General features: G+C 43.7%; 1 pseudogene; it reads right to left on the bottom strand.

Moving 5' to 3' along the window:
* Positions 1–15,244: 15,244 nt before the first annotated feature.
* LOC115835049 lies at positions 15,245–15,727 on the bottom strand (annotated as a pseudogene).
* Between the last annotated feature and the right edge of the window lie 1,291 nt (positions 15,728–17,018).

Genomic DNA, 17,018 nt, shown 5'->3' with positions numbered 1-17,018 from the left:
TTAGCAAAGATATGGAGGACCTGGAATTCTCATATGCTGCTAGTGAGAATGTAAAATGGAACAATGTCTGGAAAATAATCATGCAGCTTCTTAAAAAGTTAAACATACTCCTATCATTTGATCCATTCCTAGGTATTTACCCTAGAGCAATGAAATTCTCCACACACATGCATAAAGAAATGTATCTGTACATATGGAAACTAACACATGAATGTTCATCACAGCTTTTTAAAAAACCTTTGTTGTTGTTGTTGTTTTTACACAGCTTTATTTTTATTTATTTATTTTTGAGACAGGGTCTCTTTCTGTCACACAGGCTAGAGTGAAGTGGCGTGACCATGGCTCACTGCATCCTCGACCTCCCAGGCTCAAGCCATCTTCCCACCTCAGCCTCCCAAGTAGCTGGGATACAGACGCAAGCCACCACACCTGGCTATTTTTGTTTTTATTTTTCGTAGAGATGAGGTCTCATTATGTTCCTAAGGCTAGTCTTGAATTCCTGGGCTCAAGGGATCCTCTTGCCTTGGCCTCCCAGAGTACTGAGATTACAGGTGTGAGCACAGCCACCAGGCCCAGCCCACAGCTTTATTTTTATGAGCCAAAAAGTTCTAACAACCCAAATGTCCATCAAAAGCAGAACAAATAAATTGTGGTATATGGACACTGGACAATGAACACTGAGTTATAAAATATATTTGTATATATTATATGTATATATTCTTTTTACCTGAGATGCTAATTCATCAATATATATTTTTGAGTAGTGTTCATATATTGTTGATAAACACAATATTATGGCTGAATCTCAAAATAACTATGCTGAGTAAAAAAAAAAAAAAAAAAGTAGCCAGACAAATCAGAATGTATGGTGTACAATTCCATGCATATAAAACTCTAGGAAATATTAGGCTAGGCGTGGTGGCTCATACCTGTAATCCCAGCACTTTGGAAAGCTGAGGAAGGAGGACTGCTTGAGCTCAGGAGTTCAAGACCAGACTAAGCAATATAATGAGACCTTGTCTTTACAAAAAATTCAAGACCTTAACTAGGTGTGGTGGCACCTGCCTGTAATCCCAGCTACTCAGGAGGCTGAGGTGGAAGGATGGCTTGAGCCCAGGAGGTGGAGGTTGCAGTGAGTCGTGATCACAAAAATGCACTCCAGCTTGGGCAACATAGCAAGACCCTGTGTCAAAAAAAAAAAAAATGCTAGGAAATATGAAGTCCCCTACAGTGACAAATGAAAAGCAATGAAAATGCTTGGAAATGGGGAAAGGTAGGCAGCAAGGGTGGCATGGATTACAAGGAATATGAATAAACTTTGGGGCTGGTGGATATGTTTATTATCTTAATTGTGGTGATGCTTTCCTGGGTGTATGCATATGTCAAAAACTTCAAACTGTACATTTTAAACACGGACAGTTCATTGTATGTCAATGACCAGTCAATAAAGCTCTTACATAAAATTGGGCTGAGTACCTAGCACATTGCCTAATGAATATCAGGTGGTTGACAAATAGTTTAATGAAAGAATAAATAGTATATATTAATTACAAGTCCTGATTTTCTTTCACTTTAATAGAGTTATTTTGAGAATTTTTCATGTCTTTACATATGTGTCATTGATAATAAAAATGTAATATTTGATAATGTAATAGTCTATCATGTGAATTTATCATTTTTTTCTTTTTTTTAATTTAATTTTAGCGGGCCAGGCGTAGTGGTTCATGCCTGTAATCCCTGCAGTTTGGGAGGCCGAGGCGGGCAGATCACCTGAGGTCAGGAGTTCAAGACCAGCCTGGCCAACATGGTGAAACCCCGTCTTTACAGAAATACAAAATATAGCCGGGCGTGGTGGCGTGCGCCTGTAATCCCAGCTACTTGGAAGGCTGATTGGGAAGAATCACTTGAACCCGGAAGGCGGAGGTTGTAGTGAGTGGAGATCGCGCCACTGCACCCCAGCCTGGGCAACAGAGCGAGTCTCCGTCTCAAAAACAAACAAACAAACAAACAAAATTAATTTTAATTTTAAATTATTTTGTTTTTATTTTGTTTTGTTTTTTGAGACGGAGTCTCGCTCTGTCATCCAGGCTGGAGTGCAGGTTCAAGCAATTCTCATGCCTCAGCCTCACAAAGTAGCTGGGATTACAGAGGCGCACCACCATGCCCAGCTAATTTTTGTACAGGCGTGAGACACCACACTCACCAGTTTTGTTTTCTTTTTTTTTTTTTTCGAGACGGAATCTCGCTCTGTCACCCAGGCTGGAGTACAGTGGCCCGATCTTGGCTCACTGCAAGTTCTGCCTCCCGGGTTCACGCCATTCTCCTGCCTCAGCCTCCCGAGTAGCTAGGACTACAGGCACCCGCCACCACCCCCAACTAATTTTTTGTATTTTTAGTAGAGACAGGGTTTCACTGTGTTAGGCAGGATGGACTCAGTCTCCTGACCTTGTGATCTGCCTGCCTTGGCCTCCCAAAGTGCTGGGATTACAGGCGTGAGCCACCATGCCCGGCTCCATGCTCACCTTTTAAATTCTCTATTTTTTTTTTTTTTTTTTTTTTTTTTGAGACGGAGTCTCTCTCTCTGTCTCCAGGATGGAGTCCAGTGGAGGATATCGGCTCACTGCAACCCCGACTCCCTGGTTTCATGGGATTCTCCTGCCTCAGCCTCCCCAGTAGCTGGGATTACAGGCATGCGCCACCACACCCAGCTAATGTTTGTAAGTCTTTTTAAATTCTTTTGGAGTGGGAGACACCATCTTTCCTTTTTTTTTTTTTTTTTTTCTTTTGAGATGGGGTCTCATTCTGTCGCCCAGGCTGGAATCCAGGGGCATGATGTTGGCTCACTGCAACCTCTGCTTCCTAGGCTCAAGCAATCTTCCATCCTCAGCCTCCTGAGTGGCTGGGACCACCACAGGTGCGCACCACCATACCCAGCTAATTTTTTTGTATTTTTGGTAGAGACAGGGTTTCACCATGTTGCCCAGGCTGGGCTGAAACTCCTAAGCTCAAGCGATCTACCCACCTCAGCTTTTCAAAGTGCTGGGATTACAGGTATGAGCCACTGTGCCTGACATTAATTATTCTTTTTATTGCTAGACTTTAGGTTGTTTTTGGTTTATTTTTATAATAATGCTTTGAAACACATTGAAGTGACAGAAATCACACAAACACATATTGTTTTAGGAAAGCTACCAGAGCCATCAATTTTTCTTTTCTAAATAAGCAAAGAAGAGGTATCTTTCTCTTTTTTTTTTCTTTTGAGAAGGAGTCTCACTCTGTTGCCCAGGCTGGGCATCACTCCCCCTCAAAAAAATAAAATAAAATAAAATAAAATAATAAAAAATAAAAAGGTCACTTTGTCAAGTGCCTGTTTTTGTTTGTTAGTTTTGAAATGGAGTCTCACTCTTTCACCTAGGCTGGAGTGCAGTGGCGCGATCTTGGCTCACTACAACTTTTGCCTCCTGGGTTCAAGCGATTCTCGTGCTTCAGCCTCCTGAGTAGCTGGGACTACAGGTGTGCACCACCATGCCCAGCTATTTTTTTTTTGTATTTTTAGTAGAGGGGGGGTTTCACCATGTTGGCCAGGCTGGTCTTGAACTCAAGTGATCTGCCCGCCTCGGCCTCCCAAAGTGCTGGGATTACAGGTGTAAGCCATCACTCCCTGCCTGAGTTAATTCATATTTTGTTAAAAGCCCATTTTAGGCTGGGCGCGGTGGCTCATGCCTGTAATCCCAGCACTTTGGGAGGCCGAGGCGGGCAGATCACCTGAGGTCAGGGGTTCGAGACCAGCCTGGCCAACATGGTGAAACCCGGTCTCTACTAAAAATACAAAAATTAGCCAAGCGTGGTGGCAAGCACCTGTAATCCCAGCTACTCAGGAGGCCGAAGCAGGAGAATCGCTTGAACCCGGGAGGCAGAGGTTGCAGTGAGCCGAGATCGCACCATTGCACTCCAGCCTGGGGGACAAGAATGAAACTTGGTCTCAAAAAAATAAAATAAAAATAAAATAAAAGTCCATTTTATAGGTGAACTGCAAATAAAACATAGATGTCTTAGTTAAAAGTTCACCATGAAGATCTCAAAATTCAAACTCTTATTACAAGTTACCTGACAACTGGAGCTAAATAAAACAAAATAGACACAGTAATAGAGTCTAGTGGTACAAGCATATTTTTTAAGTAAAAAAGATTTGATTAATATTTTACCTATGCTGCCTCCTAACTGTATGATCTTGTTTAAGTTACTTACCTTCTCTGGGCCTCAGTTTCCTTAAGTGTTAAATAAAAATAATATCCAGGCCAGGTGCAGTGGCTCACGCCTGTAATCCCAACACTTTGGGAGGCCTAGGCAGGTGGATCACCTGAAGTCGGGAGTTCAAAATCAGCCTGGCCAACATGGTGAAACCCCATCTCAGCCGGGAGCGGTGGCTCACGCATGTAATCCCAGCACTTTGGGAGGCCAAGGCAGGCGGATCACTCGGTTAGGAGATCGAGACCATCCTGGCTAACACGGTGAAACCCTGTCTCTACTAAAAATACAGAAAAAAAAAAAAAAATTAGCCGGGTGTAGCGGCAGGCGCCTGTAGTCCCAGCTACTCGGGAGGCTGAGGCAGGAGAATGGCATGAACCCGGGAGGCGGAGCTTGCAGTGAGCCGAGACTGCACCACTGCACTCCAGCCTGGGCGACAGAGCAAGACTCTGTCTCAAAAAAAAAAAAAAAAAAAAAAAAACAAAAAACAAAAAAACCAGAAAATTAGCTGGGAGCAGTGGCACATGCCTGTAATCCCAGCTACTCTGGAGGCTGAGGCAGGAGAATCGCTTGAACTCTGGGGGCGGAGGTTGCAGTGAGCCAAGACCGTGCCATTGCACTCCAGCCTGGGCAACAAAAGCAACACTCCATCTCAAAAAAAAAAGAAAGAAAGAAAAGTAAAGAAAGTAATATTCAACTCACAGAGTGTCATAAGGACTAAATGAGCTAATAAATACCAAGAGCTTAATACAATCAACCCTCAATAAGTGGTAACTTTATCATATTAAATAGGCACTTTGAAAAGAGTTTTGTTCAATTTGATAAGTAAATAATTTAGTATTTTCTTTTCTCCCCAGTTTCTAATCTTGTTTACTTGCTGTGTGACTAGAATTGGCTACATAATTTGCAGGGTCCAGTGAAAATAAAAATGCTGGACCCTTTATTAACAAACAATGGAGACGTTTAAGGTAATGACAGTAAAACTTTAAGCCAATTGTGAGACCCTTCTGAGCAAAGGGCCCTATGTGACTGTTTGGGTCTCATGCCTGTGAAACTGGTCCTGTGTGTGACATAGGAACAAGCCAATTTCAACTGCTAATTCATCCAATTTTACAGTCTCTTAAATGGAGATAAGTAATAGTTTAACTCATGACTTTGAAAGGTCTGGTCCAAAAACCAGACAAGTCTTACAGGTTAGTTCAGGATCTGCGCCTCATCAACCAAATTGTCTTGCCTATCCACCCCATAGTGCCAAACCCATATACTCTCCTATCCTCAATATCTCCCTCCACAACCCATTACTCTGTTCTAGATCAACCTAGCTGACCCCATAAATCCTAAGTCCTTTCCCCACTCTCCTTTCCATTCCTTAAAAAACAGCCCTAAAAGCGGCTCCCACACTGGCTCTCCCTAACTCATCCCAACTTTTTCATTATCCACAGCCGAAGTGCAGGGCTGTTTGGTTGGAATTCTTACACAAGAGCCGGGACCACGCCCTGCAGCCTTTCTGTCTAAACAACTTGACTTTACTGTTTTAGCCTAGCTCTCATGTCTGCGTCCGGCGGCTGCTGCTGCTTTAATACTTTTAGAGGCCCTCAAAATCACAAGCTATGCTCCACTTACTCTCTACAGTTCCCATAACTTTCAAAATCTATTTTCTTCCTCACACTTGACGCATATACTTTCTGCCCCCCAGCTCCTTTAACCATACTCACTCTTTGTTGAGTCTCCCACAGTTACAATTGTTCCTGGCCTGGACTTCAATCCAGCCTCCTATATTATTCCTGATATGACACCCGACCCCCATGACCGTATCTCTCTGATTCACCTGACATTCACTCCATTTCCCCATATTTCCTTCTTTCCTGTTCCTCACCCTGATCACACTTGGTTTATTGATGGCAGTTCCACCAGGCCTAATCGCCACTCACCAGCAAAGGCAAACTATGCTATTGTATCTTCTACATCTATCACTGAGGCTACTGCTCTGCCCCCCTCCACTACCTCTCAGCAAGCCGAACTCATTGCCTTAACTCGGGCCCTCACTCTTGCAAAGGGACTATGCGTCAATATTTATACTGACTCTAAATATGCCTTCCATATCCTGCACCACCATGCTGTTATATGCGCTGAAAGAGGTTTCCTCACTACGCAAGTGTCCTCCATCATTAATGCCTCTTTAATAAAAACTCTTCTCAAGGCCGCTTTACTTCCAAAGAAGCTGGAGTCATTCACTGCAAGGGCCATCAAAAGTCATCAGATCCCATCATTCAGGGCAACACTTATGCTGATAAGGTAGCCAAAGAAGCAGCTAGCATTCCAGCTTCTGTCCCTCGTGGCCAGTTTTTCTCCTTCTCATCGGTCACTCCCACCTACACCCCCACTGAAACTTCCACCTATCAATCTCTTCCCATACAAGGCAAATGGTTCTTGGACCAAGGAAAATATCTCCTTCCAGCCTCACAGGCCCATTCTCTCCTGTCGTCATTTCATAAACTCTTCCATGTAGGTTACAAGCCGCTAGCCAGTCTCTTAGAACCCCTCATTTCCTTTCTATCGTGAAAATCTATCCTCAAGAAAATCACTTCTCAGTGTTCCATCTACTATTCTACTACGCCTCAGGGATTGTTCAGGCCCCCTCCCTTCCCTGTACATCAAGCTCAGGGATTTGCCCCTGCCCAGGACTGGCGAATTGACTTAACTCACATGCCCCAAGTCAGGAAACTAAAATACCTCTTGGTCTGGGTAGACACTTCCACTGGGTGGGTAGAGGCCTTTCCCTCAGGGTCTGAGAAGGCCACCGCGGTCATTTCTTCCCTTCTGTCAGACATAATTCCTCGGTTTGGCCTTCCCACCTCTATACAGTCTGATAACGGACCAGCCTTTACTATTCAAATCACCCAAGCAGTCTCTCAGGCTCTTGGTATTCAATGATGCCTGGTTTTACCTCAAATCGCTGCCCTTAAGTCTCTCTTGAAGTGGACAGAAGATTTTCAGTGGCAAGGTACCCTCCAATACTTTCACCCTGATGAAGTCCTATTCTTTACTTTTATACTCACTCTTATTCTGGTTCCCGTTCTTATGCCACCTTCTACCTCTCCCCTGCTATCTCCACCACACTATCAATCTCACTCTCTCCTAGCTGTTTCTAATCCTTCTTTAACAAACAATTGCTGGCTTTGCATTTCTCTTTCCTCCAAAATCGCCCAGGCCTCGACTTACTCACTGCTAAAAAAAGAGGACTCTGTATATTTTTAAAGGAAGAGTGTTTTTACCTAAATCAATCTGGCCTGGTGTATGACAACACAAAAAAACTCAAGCATAGAGCCCAAGAACTTGCCAACCAAGCAAATAATTATGCTGAACCCCCTTGGGCACTCCTTAATTGGATGTCCTGGGTCCTCCCAATTCTTAGTCCTTTAATACCTATTTTTCTCCTTCTCTTATTCGGACCTTGTGTCTTCCTCCCATTTAGTTTCTCAATTCATACACAACCACATCCAGGCCATTACCAATCATTCTACACGACAAATACTCCTTCTAACAAGCCCACAATATCACCCCTTACCCCAAAATCTTTCTTCAGTTTAATCTCTCCCACTCTAGGTTCCCACGCTGCCCCTAATCCCTCTTGAAGCAGCCCTGAGAAACATCGCCCATTCTCTCTCCATACCACCCCCGAAAATTTTCGCCACCTCAACATTTCACCACTATTTTGTTTTGTTTTTCTTATTAATATAAGAAGACAGGAATGTCAGAACTGAAAATAGCCTTAACTGATGACATTCCACCATTGTGATTTGTTCCTGTCCCACCCTAACTGATACGCTGTATTCTCCCCCGCCCTTAAGAAGGTACTTTGTAATATTCTCCCCCCTCCCCTTAAGAAGGTACTTTGTAATATTCTCCCCCCTCCCCTTAAGAAGGTACTTTGTAATATTCTCCCCCGCCCTTGAGAATGTACTTTGTACGCCTATCCCAAACCTATATGAACTAATGATAATCCCACCACCCTTTGCCGACTCCTTTTTCGGACTCAGTCCGCCTGCACCCAGGTGAAATAAACAGCCTTGTTGTTCACACAAAGCCTGTCTGGTGGTATTTTCACACGGACGCACGTGACAAAAGGGGCTTTGAAGAGCTGCCCAAAATAGCTCAGTTGGGAGAGCATGCGACTGAAAAAGGCTTTGAAACTTTTTTTTTCTTTTCTTTTTTTGAGACAAGGTCTCACTCTGTCACCTAGGCTGGAGTGCAGTGAGTGACTTGATCACAGCTCACTGCAGCCTCAACCTCCTGGGCTCAGGTGATCCCCCCACCTCAGCCTTCCAAGTTGCTGGAACTACAGGCACAAACCACCATGCCTGGCTAATTTTTGTATTTTTTGTAGAGATGTGGTTTTGCCATGTTGCCCAGGCTGGTCTTGAACTCCTGGGGTCAAATGATCCTCCTGCCTCAGCCTCCCAAAGTGCTGGGATTACAGGCGTCAGCAACTGTGCCCAGCCTAGGTTTTGAAAATATTAAACACGCATATGCAGTAGATCCTCATTATTCATTGATTACATATTTGCAAATTTGGCTACTCCCTAAAATGTATTTGTTACCCCAAATAGCACTAGTAGCACTAGCCTGGGAAAAAGATCAAAAGTGTGGTTTCTACTGAATCCGTATTGCTTTTGCGCCATCCTAAAGTTGAACAATTGTATGTCAAACCATTGTAAGTTGGGGGCCGGCTGTATTCTTTCTAGGAGCAATGGTTCAATATTTGCTAATTTAATGTTTGTGGCAACTTTATAGAACACAACTATCATAATAACGAGAATTGACTGTATGAGAAAATATATTACTATTTCTACAGGTATATTATTATAAATTACCTTTAACATACTACCATACAGCAACCCAAAGCGTTTTTCAAGTCCACTGGTGTGGATTAGCCCACTTGGATGCTACCTTGGTGATGGAATATTCTGATCAGTGCCATTCCAACTTTGTTCTATTCATAGAAGCCTGGTTAAGAGAGATTCTGGAGTCAGAGAGGTCATTTGCTTACCAGCCAGGTGACCTTGGATAAATATAAATTACTAAAGCCAATTTTTTTTTTTTTTTTTTGGCGACAAGGTCTCGCTCTGTCAGCCAGGCTGGAGTGCAATGGTGCAATCACAGTTTCATTATGTCGGCCAGGCTGCTCTTGAACTCCTGAGCTCAAGCGATTCCTCTTGGCCTCCCAAAATGCTGGGATTACAGATGTGCATCACCAGGCCCAGCCATTCAACCCTCATAATATTGGTTTCATCATCTGTAAAATGGGGCTAAAGATACTGCTTTCACCAAGCTGTGTGTTTGTATGTGTGGTAAGTGATGAGGAGGGAGTTGAGATTAAATTAGGAATGCATGTAAAGCTTTTTGCATTGTGCCTGTCATCAATTTATTACATGTACTGATACGTTTTGAGCACATACTCTGTTGGGTGCTGTTGTGGATACTGGGGACAAATGGGTCCTTGCCCCCATGAAGAAGAGTTCTAAAGATTCATTGTAAGTACTCAGTAAATGGTAGCTACTTTATTGGTTTTATTAAAACTTTATATTTTACATGGGGAATTTGTTGTTGTTGTTTATTTTTGTTTTGTTTTGGTTTTTGAGATGGAGTTTCACTCTTGTTGCCCAGGCTGGAATGCAGTGGCACGATCTCGGCTTATTGCAACCTCCACTTCCCAGGTTCAAGTGATTCTCCTATCTCAGCTTCCTGAGTAGCTGGGATTACAGGCACGCGCCATCACATCCGGCTAATTTTGTATTTTTAGTAGAAATGGGGTTTCATCAAGTTAGCCAGGCTGGTCTCGAACTCCTGACCTCAGGTGATGTGCCTACCTTGGCCTCCCTGGCCTGTTTTGTTTTTCGAGACAGGATCTCACTCCATTGGACAGGCTAGAGTGCAGGCTTACTGCAACCTCAACCTCCTTAACTCAGGTGATCCTCTCACCTCTGCCTCCTGAGTAGCTGGGACTATAGGCACAGACCACCACAACTGGCTAATTTTTAAATTTCTCACAAAGACGGGGTTTTGCCATGTTGCCCAGGCTACATGGAAAGTTATTTTATTCATATATTTCTTTTCTAAGAAGAGGAGGTCTCCAGTTTTTTTTTAAAAAAATCTTCAGGTCACTCTGGAATGTTTCCAATGTGGAGGAAGGGGGCAGGGCAAAACCAACTAACTGACTAACTCACTACATGGAGAAGAACCTCAAGAAACAAGCTGACTCAAGAAATTACAGATCATTCATAGTGCCATTGCTGCCTTCAAAGGTGGGCAGTGCATTTTTTTTAAAACACATTTATTTATTTTATTTTTTTGGTGGCAAAGTCTTGCTCTGTTGCCCAGGCTAGAGTGCAATGACATGATCTTGGCTCATTGCAACCTCCACCTCCAGGGCTCAAGCCATCCTCCCACCTCAGCTTCCCAAGTAGCTGGAAGAATAGGTTTGTGTCACCAGGCCTGGCTAATTTTTGTATTTTTTGTAAAGACAGGGTCTCACTATGTTACCCAGGCTTGTCTCAAACTCCTGAGCTCAAGCCATCCTCCTGCTCTGTCTCCCAAAGTGCTGGGATTACAGGCCTGAGCCACTGCTCCCAGCCAACACATTTATTTACTTTTAGGAAATACAGTTTAGTTCAACATAGTTTGTGTATACCTGCTTTCACTACATCTTAAGAGATTCAGGAAAGTTCTTGTTAATAATAAGGCCCAGCATGGAACTAGGATGTACTTTGCATTTGTATAACCCAGGTGGAAGAGCATATGTAGGCTAAAGAAAGGAACAAAAAACTGATAAAAGAACAATAGGGCCCAGCCAGGGTGAAAGTACCTTAAGGCAACAAGAGAGGGAGGAAGGGGCTTCCCAGAAGCAGGGAAGAAAAAAAGCTTCAGAAATAAGTGTTAGAGGCCTGTTGCAGTGGCTCACTAATCCCAGCACTTTGGGAGGGTGAGGTGGACAGATCACTTTAGGTCACGAGTTCAAGACCAACCTGGCCAAAATGGCGAAACCCCATCTCTACAAAAAACACAAAAATTTGCCAGGCATGGTTGCATGCGCCTATAATCCCAGCTATTTGGGAGGCTGAAGTGGGAGGTTGAATCTGTTTAGTAAATTGGGGGCTTAGAATATTTCATTTTTGGTTTACAGGGGCTTGAGTACTCCTTGTGGCCTGTCTCCATATGGCATTCCCACTAATTACAGTTTTCAGGAGCTATTTGGTCTCTCAACTCTAAGCATACAAAACCCTTAAGACTCCTCTGTAGTAGATGCTCTGAACAGGCCAGGGCTGGGAAGGAGGTCTATTTATTTTTTGACTCAATTCTTTCATCAGAGTTTCAGTAAGTTACAAAGTAGTGAATCAAGAGGAAGCACGTGAAGCAGTTGCACAGTTTTTTCAGAGTAAATCTGGAAATGAAGATATTAGTTGCTACAGGTGGGAGGGGTGAGCAGACGCAGATTTACCATGAAGTTAATATGAGGGTCTCTGAAGGCTTGTATCTCTCTCTCTCTCTCTTTTTTTAATTTTTATTTATTTTTTATTTTTTATTTATTTTTTTTTTGAGACGGAGTCTCGCTCTGTCGCCCAGGCTGGAGTGCAGTGGCGCAATCTCGGCTCCCTGCAAGCTCCGCCTCCCGGGTTCACGCCATTCTCCTGCCTCAGCCTCTCTGAGTAGCTGGGACTACAGGCGCCCGCCACCACGCCCGGCTAATTTTTTTTTTTGTATTTTTAGTAGAGACAGGGTTTCACCGTGGTCTCAATCTCCTGACCTCGTGATCCGCCCGCCTCGGCCTCCCAAAGTGCTGGGATTACAAGCGTGAGCCACCACGCCCGGCCTTTTTTTTTTTTTTTTTTAGACAAGGCCTCACTCTGTTCCCTAGGCTGGAGTGACATGATCTCAGCTCATTGCAGTCTTGACCACCTGGGCTCAAACAATCCTCCCACCTCAGCCTCTCAGGTAGCTGGGACTATAGGCATGCGCCACCACGCCCAGCTAAATTCTGTATTTTTTTGTTAGAGAAGGGGTTTCACCATGTTGCCCAGGCTGGTCTTGAACTCCTGAGCTTAAGCGATGCACCTGCCCCAGTCTCCCAAAGTGCTGGGATTACAGGCATGAGCCATCACACCCGACCTCATTTTAAATTTTAATTTTGATGTTAGTTTCTTAAATAACAGCCCCATCCCCAAATAAAGCCTTTAGGCTCTAAAAACCTGGATCCGTTCTGGATATGGGAAGTGGAGGTGAACAGAGATAGTACATGTTTCAATCAATTCAAATTAAGCAATTAAAAATTGTAAAAGAAAGTGAGAGTTTTAAAATTCTAGCACTGGCTGGCTAACTTTGTATTTTTAGTAGAGACAGCGTTTCACCATGTTGGTCAGGCTGGTCTTGAACTCCTGACCTCAGGTGATCCACAAGCCTCGACCTCCCAAAGTGCTGGGATTACAGGTGTTAGCCACCTTGCCCAGCCTGAATCTCATGATCTTTAAAGCCAACATGTCAACTAGCTAATATGATAAATTAAATCATGCCCAAAGGAATAAGGACCAGATGTAACATGGAAAATTTAGTTGTGATTTGACATTGGTTATATTTAAATCACGCAACAGGTAAATTTTAAGCCAGACATGAAAGGCAGGATCTGCCTTAGCAAATCCTCAGAGATATTTTAGGACAGGAAACTCTGCCGTTGCAGAATTAAATCTCTAGTACCTTTACACAAAATGTACGAATAGTTTCCATCATATTTCTGTGCCACCATAATGGTGTGCATGAATGCCAAAAAGAGACCCACATGCCAGGTTCTTATTAGGTCATGCTCTAAAGTCATGGTCTGGTTTCTGACTGTGATGATGAAGCACGGCTATATTGGTGAATTCAAAGTCATTGATGATCACAGAGCTGGGAAAATTGTCGTGAACCTCATGGGCAGGTTAAATAAGTGTGGAGCGATCAGCTCCAGATTTGTTGTGCAATTCAAAGATCTAGAAAAATGGGCCGGGTGCAGTGGCTCACGCCTGTAATCCCAGCACTTTGGGAGGCCGAGGCCGGCAGATCACTTGAGGAGTTCGAGACCAGCCTGGCCAACATGGCGAAACCCCATCTCTACTAAAAATACAAAAATTAGCCAAGCGTGGTGTGGGCACCTGTAATCCCAGCTACTCGGGAGTCTGAGGCAGGAGAATCTCTTAAACCCGGGAGGCGAAGGTTGCAGTGAGCCAAGATCTCACCATTGCACTCCAGACTGGGCGACAAGAGTGAGACTCCATCTCAATAAAAAAAAAAGATCTGGAAAAGTGACAGAATAATTTGTTCCTATCTCACCAGTTTGGTTTCGCTGTACTGATGACCTCAACTGGCATCATGGACCGAGAAGAAACAAGACAAAAACACAGGAGAAAAAAATCCTCTTTTTTTTTTTTTAAGGAATAAATACATACAAATAAAATGTCTCAATGGAGGGAAGAATACATGTGGGAGGATTCTGATTTCCAGCCTTCTCCTCTACTCCTCTATTTCCAACTTGATCTTTTCACAGAATAGAACCATATAACCTCTGCTGCTCAGGTGGACAGAGTCTGATGCTAGTAGGAGTAAACTGAAGGCAAGGTTGCCCAAATCTACCCACCTCCCCATGAAACATCACAGACTGCACATCCAGTAGCACTGGTTCTGGTTTGCATCTTAACCTCTGAAGCTCGTAAACGATGGGAAACCTTTGTTCAGGAACAGCTACATCACTCCTATTAGCATCTTGGACCTTGGCTCCTGGATGCTGTCCAGATCTCATATTGCTGAAGTGTTACTTATTCAAATCTCTCTGATTTGGCATTCCACACCCATAAAGTAGCTCAATCTCATCTTGACTCCTAGCCAAACGATGCTCCCAGTAGTATCTTTTTTGACAGAGACTAAGGTTCATTTTATGTTATACATCCAAACATTCGATATAAATTATGACTCATGTTTAAACTGGTTAATAAATATCTACCACTGAAGCCAGAGAAAGAAGACAAGATTAAGAAATTAGAATGGTGGCCAGGCACAGTGGCTGACGCCTGTAACCCCAGCACTTTGGGAGGCTGAGGTAGGTGGATCACCTGAGGTCGGGAGTTCGAGACCAGCCTGACCAACATGGAGAAACCCTGTCTCTACTAAAAATACAAAAATTAGCCGGGTGTGGGCACCTGTAATCCCAGCTACTTGGGAGGCTGAGGCAGGAGAATCACTTGAACCCGGGAGGCAGAGGTTGCAGTGAGCTGAGATTGCATCATTGCACTCCAGCCTGGACTCCAAGAGCAAACCTCTGTGCCAAAAAAAAAAAAAAAAAAAAAAAGAAAAAGAAAAAGAGAAAGAAATAGATTTCCCTCCCTCCTTCCCTTCCTTCTGAAAGTTTGCAAGACTTTTTTTTTTTTTTTTTTTCTGAGATGGAGTCTCGCTCTATCGCCAAGGCTGGAGTGCAGTGGCGAGATCTTGGCTCACTGCAAGCTCCACCTCCTGGGTTCACGCTATTCTCCTGCCTCAGCCTCTCGAGTAGCTGGGACTACAGGCGCCCGCCACCACGCCCGGCTAATTTTTTGTATTTTTAGTAGAAATGGGGCTTCACTGTGTTAGCCAGGATGGTCTCGATCTCCTGACCTCATGATCCGCCTGCCTCAGCCTCCCAAAGTGCTGGGATTACAGGCGTAAGCCACTGCGCCTGGCCAAGATTTTTTTTTTTAAGAAACAGATTTCATGTGGTGGCGGGTGCCTGTAATCCCAGCTACTTGAGAGGCTGAGGAGGGAGAATCGCTTGAACCCAGGAGACAGAGGTTGCAGTGAGCTGAGATCATGTCACTGCACTCCAGCCTGGGTGACAAGAGCGAAACTCCGTCTCAAAAAATAAAAAAAAATAAAAAATAAAAAATAATAATTAAAAAAAGATTTCCTTCCTTTTCTCCACCCTCCTTTTTTCCTTCCCTTTTTTCTTCCTTCCTTTCTTTCTCTCTCTTTCTTCTTTGTCTCTTTCCTTTCTAATTTGGCACACAAACACTTTATTTAAATGCGTATCTCAATTCTTGTGTGGCTGGCAAATAAAATAAAGGAGCAGATCATGGCACAGCATTCTCATGGACCAAGTGGTCGAACCCAACATCCAAGACCCAGTGAGCAGCCAAGCTCAGTGCAACCTCCAGGCCTCTTGCTCTGACTCCAACAGGGTGAGCACATAGCCCTTGCACATGGGGCCTTTTACACTGTGGCTGATGGAGTGGCTTGTGTCGTCCATAAATTCCTGTGTGCACTGTCCCTGAGAGCTGGTTCTGCCCAGGACCTTGGTGACCCTGGCCAGCTAGATAGGCTGCACATGGCTGGTGTCTGTGATGGCGATGCAGCAGCAGTTGGGCAGACAGAAGAAACAGATTTCTTTACAAAGCAAGTAATTATTTAAAATATTCACGGTAATTCAGTGCTCATTAGCTGTACTCAGTAAATATTTATTGAACACCTACTATGTGCTAGGTACTCGCACAAAGTACATTGGTTACAAATTCTTGAAAAATAGTAGCGGTACCAAAAAGCAACAAAACTTTCAGCCCTGCCCTTATGGAACTCACATTCTAGTGGGCAGGGAGAAAATAATTGGAAAAAGGCCCGGCACAATGGCTCATGCCTGTAATCCTAGAACTTTGGGAGGCCGAAGTGAGCTGATAACTTGAGACCAGTCTGAGCAATGTGGCAAAATCCCATCTCTACAAAAAAATACAAAAAGTACTCAGGCTTGGTGGTCAGCCGAGAGAGAGAAAGAAGGAAGGAAGGAAGGAAGGAAGGAAGGAAGGAAGGAAGGAAGGAAGGAAAGAAAGAAAGAAAGAAAGAAAGAAAGAAAGAAAGAAAGAAAGAAAAGAAAAGAAAAGAAAGAAAAGAAAGAGGCCGGGCGCGATGGCTCAGGCCTGTAATCCCAGCACTTTGGGAGGCCAAGGCGGGTGGATCACGAGGTCAGCAGTTCGAGACCACCCTGGCCAATACAGTGAAACCCCGTCTCTACTAAAAAAAAAAAAATACAAAAATTAGCCAGGCATGATGGCGCGGGCCTATAGTTACAGTTACTCGGGAGGCTGAGGCAGAAGAATCGCTTGAACCTGGGAGGCGGAGGTTGCAGTGAGCAGAGGTTGCAGTGAGCAGAGGTTGCAGTGAGCCGAGATCGTGCCACTGCACTCCAGCCTGGGTGACAGAGCAAGACTGTCAAAAAAGAAAAAAAGGAAGAAAGAAAGAAAATAACCAGAAAAAAAAATAAGTAAAAATATAGGACATTTTAGGTGAAAGTAAGCACTAGGAAAGAAAGAAAAAAAAGCAGGGAAGGGATGTTGGCCGGGGTGGGAGGGGGGTGGCAATTTATACAGTTTGGCCAAGGAAGACATTATAATGCACTTATTCCTTAGTTTAGAACATGTAGCGTTTCACCTGTACCGAGAGATGCCTGATATATTTCATACATGACCAAAATAATAATGTAAGAGGCAATACAAAAGTGCAGGGTTTATGGTTCTAGATATCAGCACTTTTTAAGATTAAATGCATGGTAAGAACTCTTGTACTATATACACCTAGTTTCAACTTCAATTTAATAACAAATTCTTTGGAGTCTCTCACTTTTTTTTTTTTTTTCCCCAAACATAGCTTCCCAAGGGGCAGAAGGGCTGAATTTTCTCTAGTCCAGGAAGACCGCAAGGCTACTGTGCTCTGGATGTCTCGTTTTT

The sequence above is a fragment of the Nomascus leucogenys genome, chromosome 5 (genome assembly GCF_006542625.1).
Source record: "Nomascus leucogenys isolate Asia chromosome 5, Asia_NLE_v1, whole genome shotgun sequence".
In the NCBI taxonomy this organism is placed as follows: domain Eukaryota; kingdom Metazoa; phylum Chordata; class Mammalia; order Primates; family Hylobatidae; genus Nomascus; species Nomascus leucogenys.
Note: the sequence above shows the minus strand (reverse complement) of the source record. Positions and strands in the feature narration are given on the sequence as shown.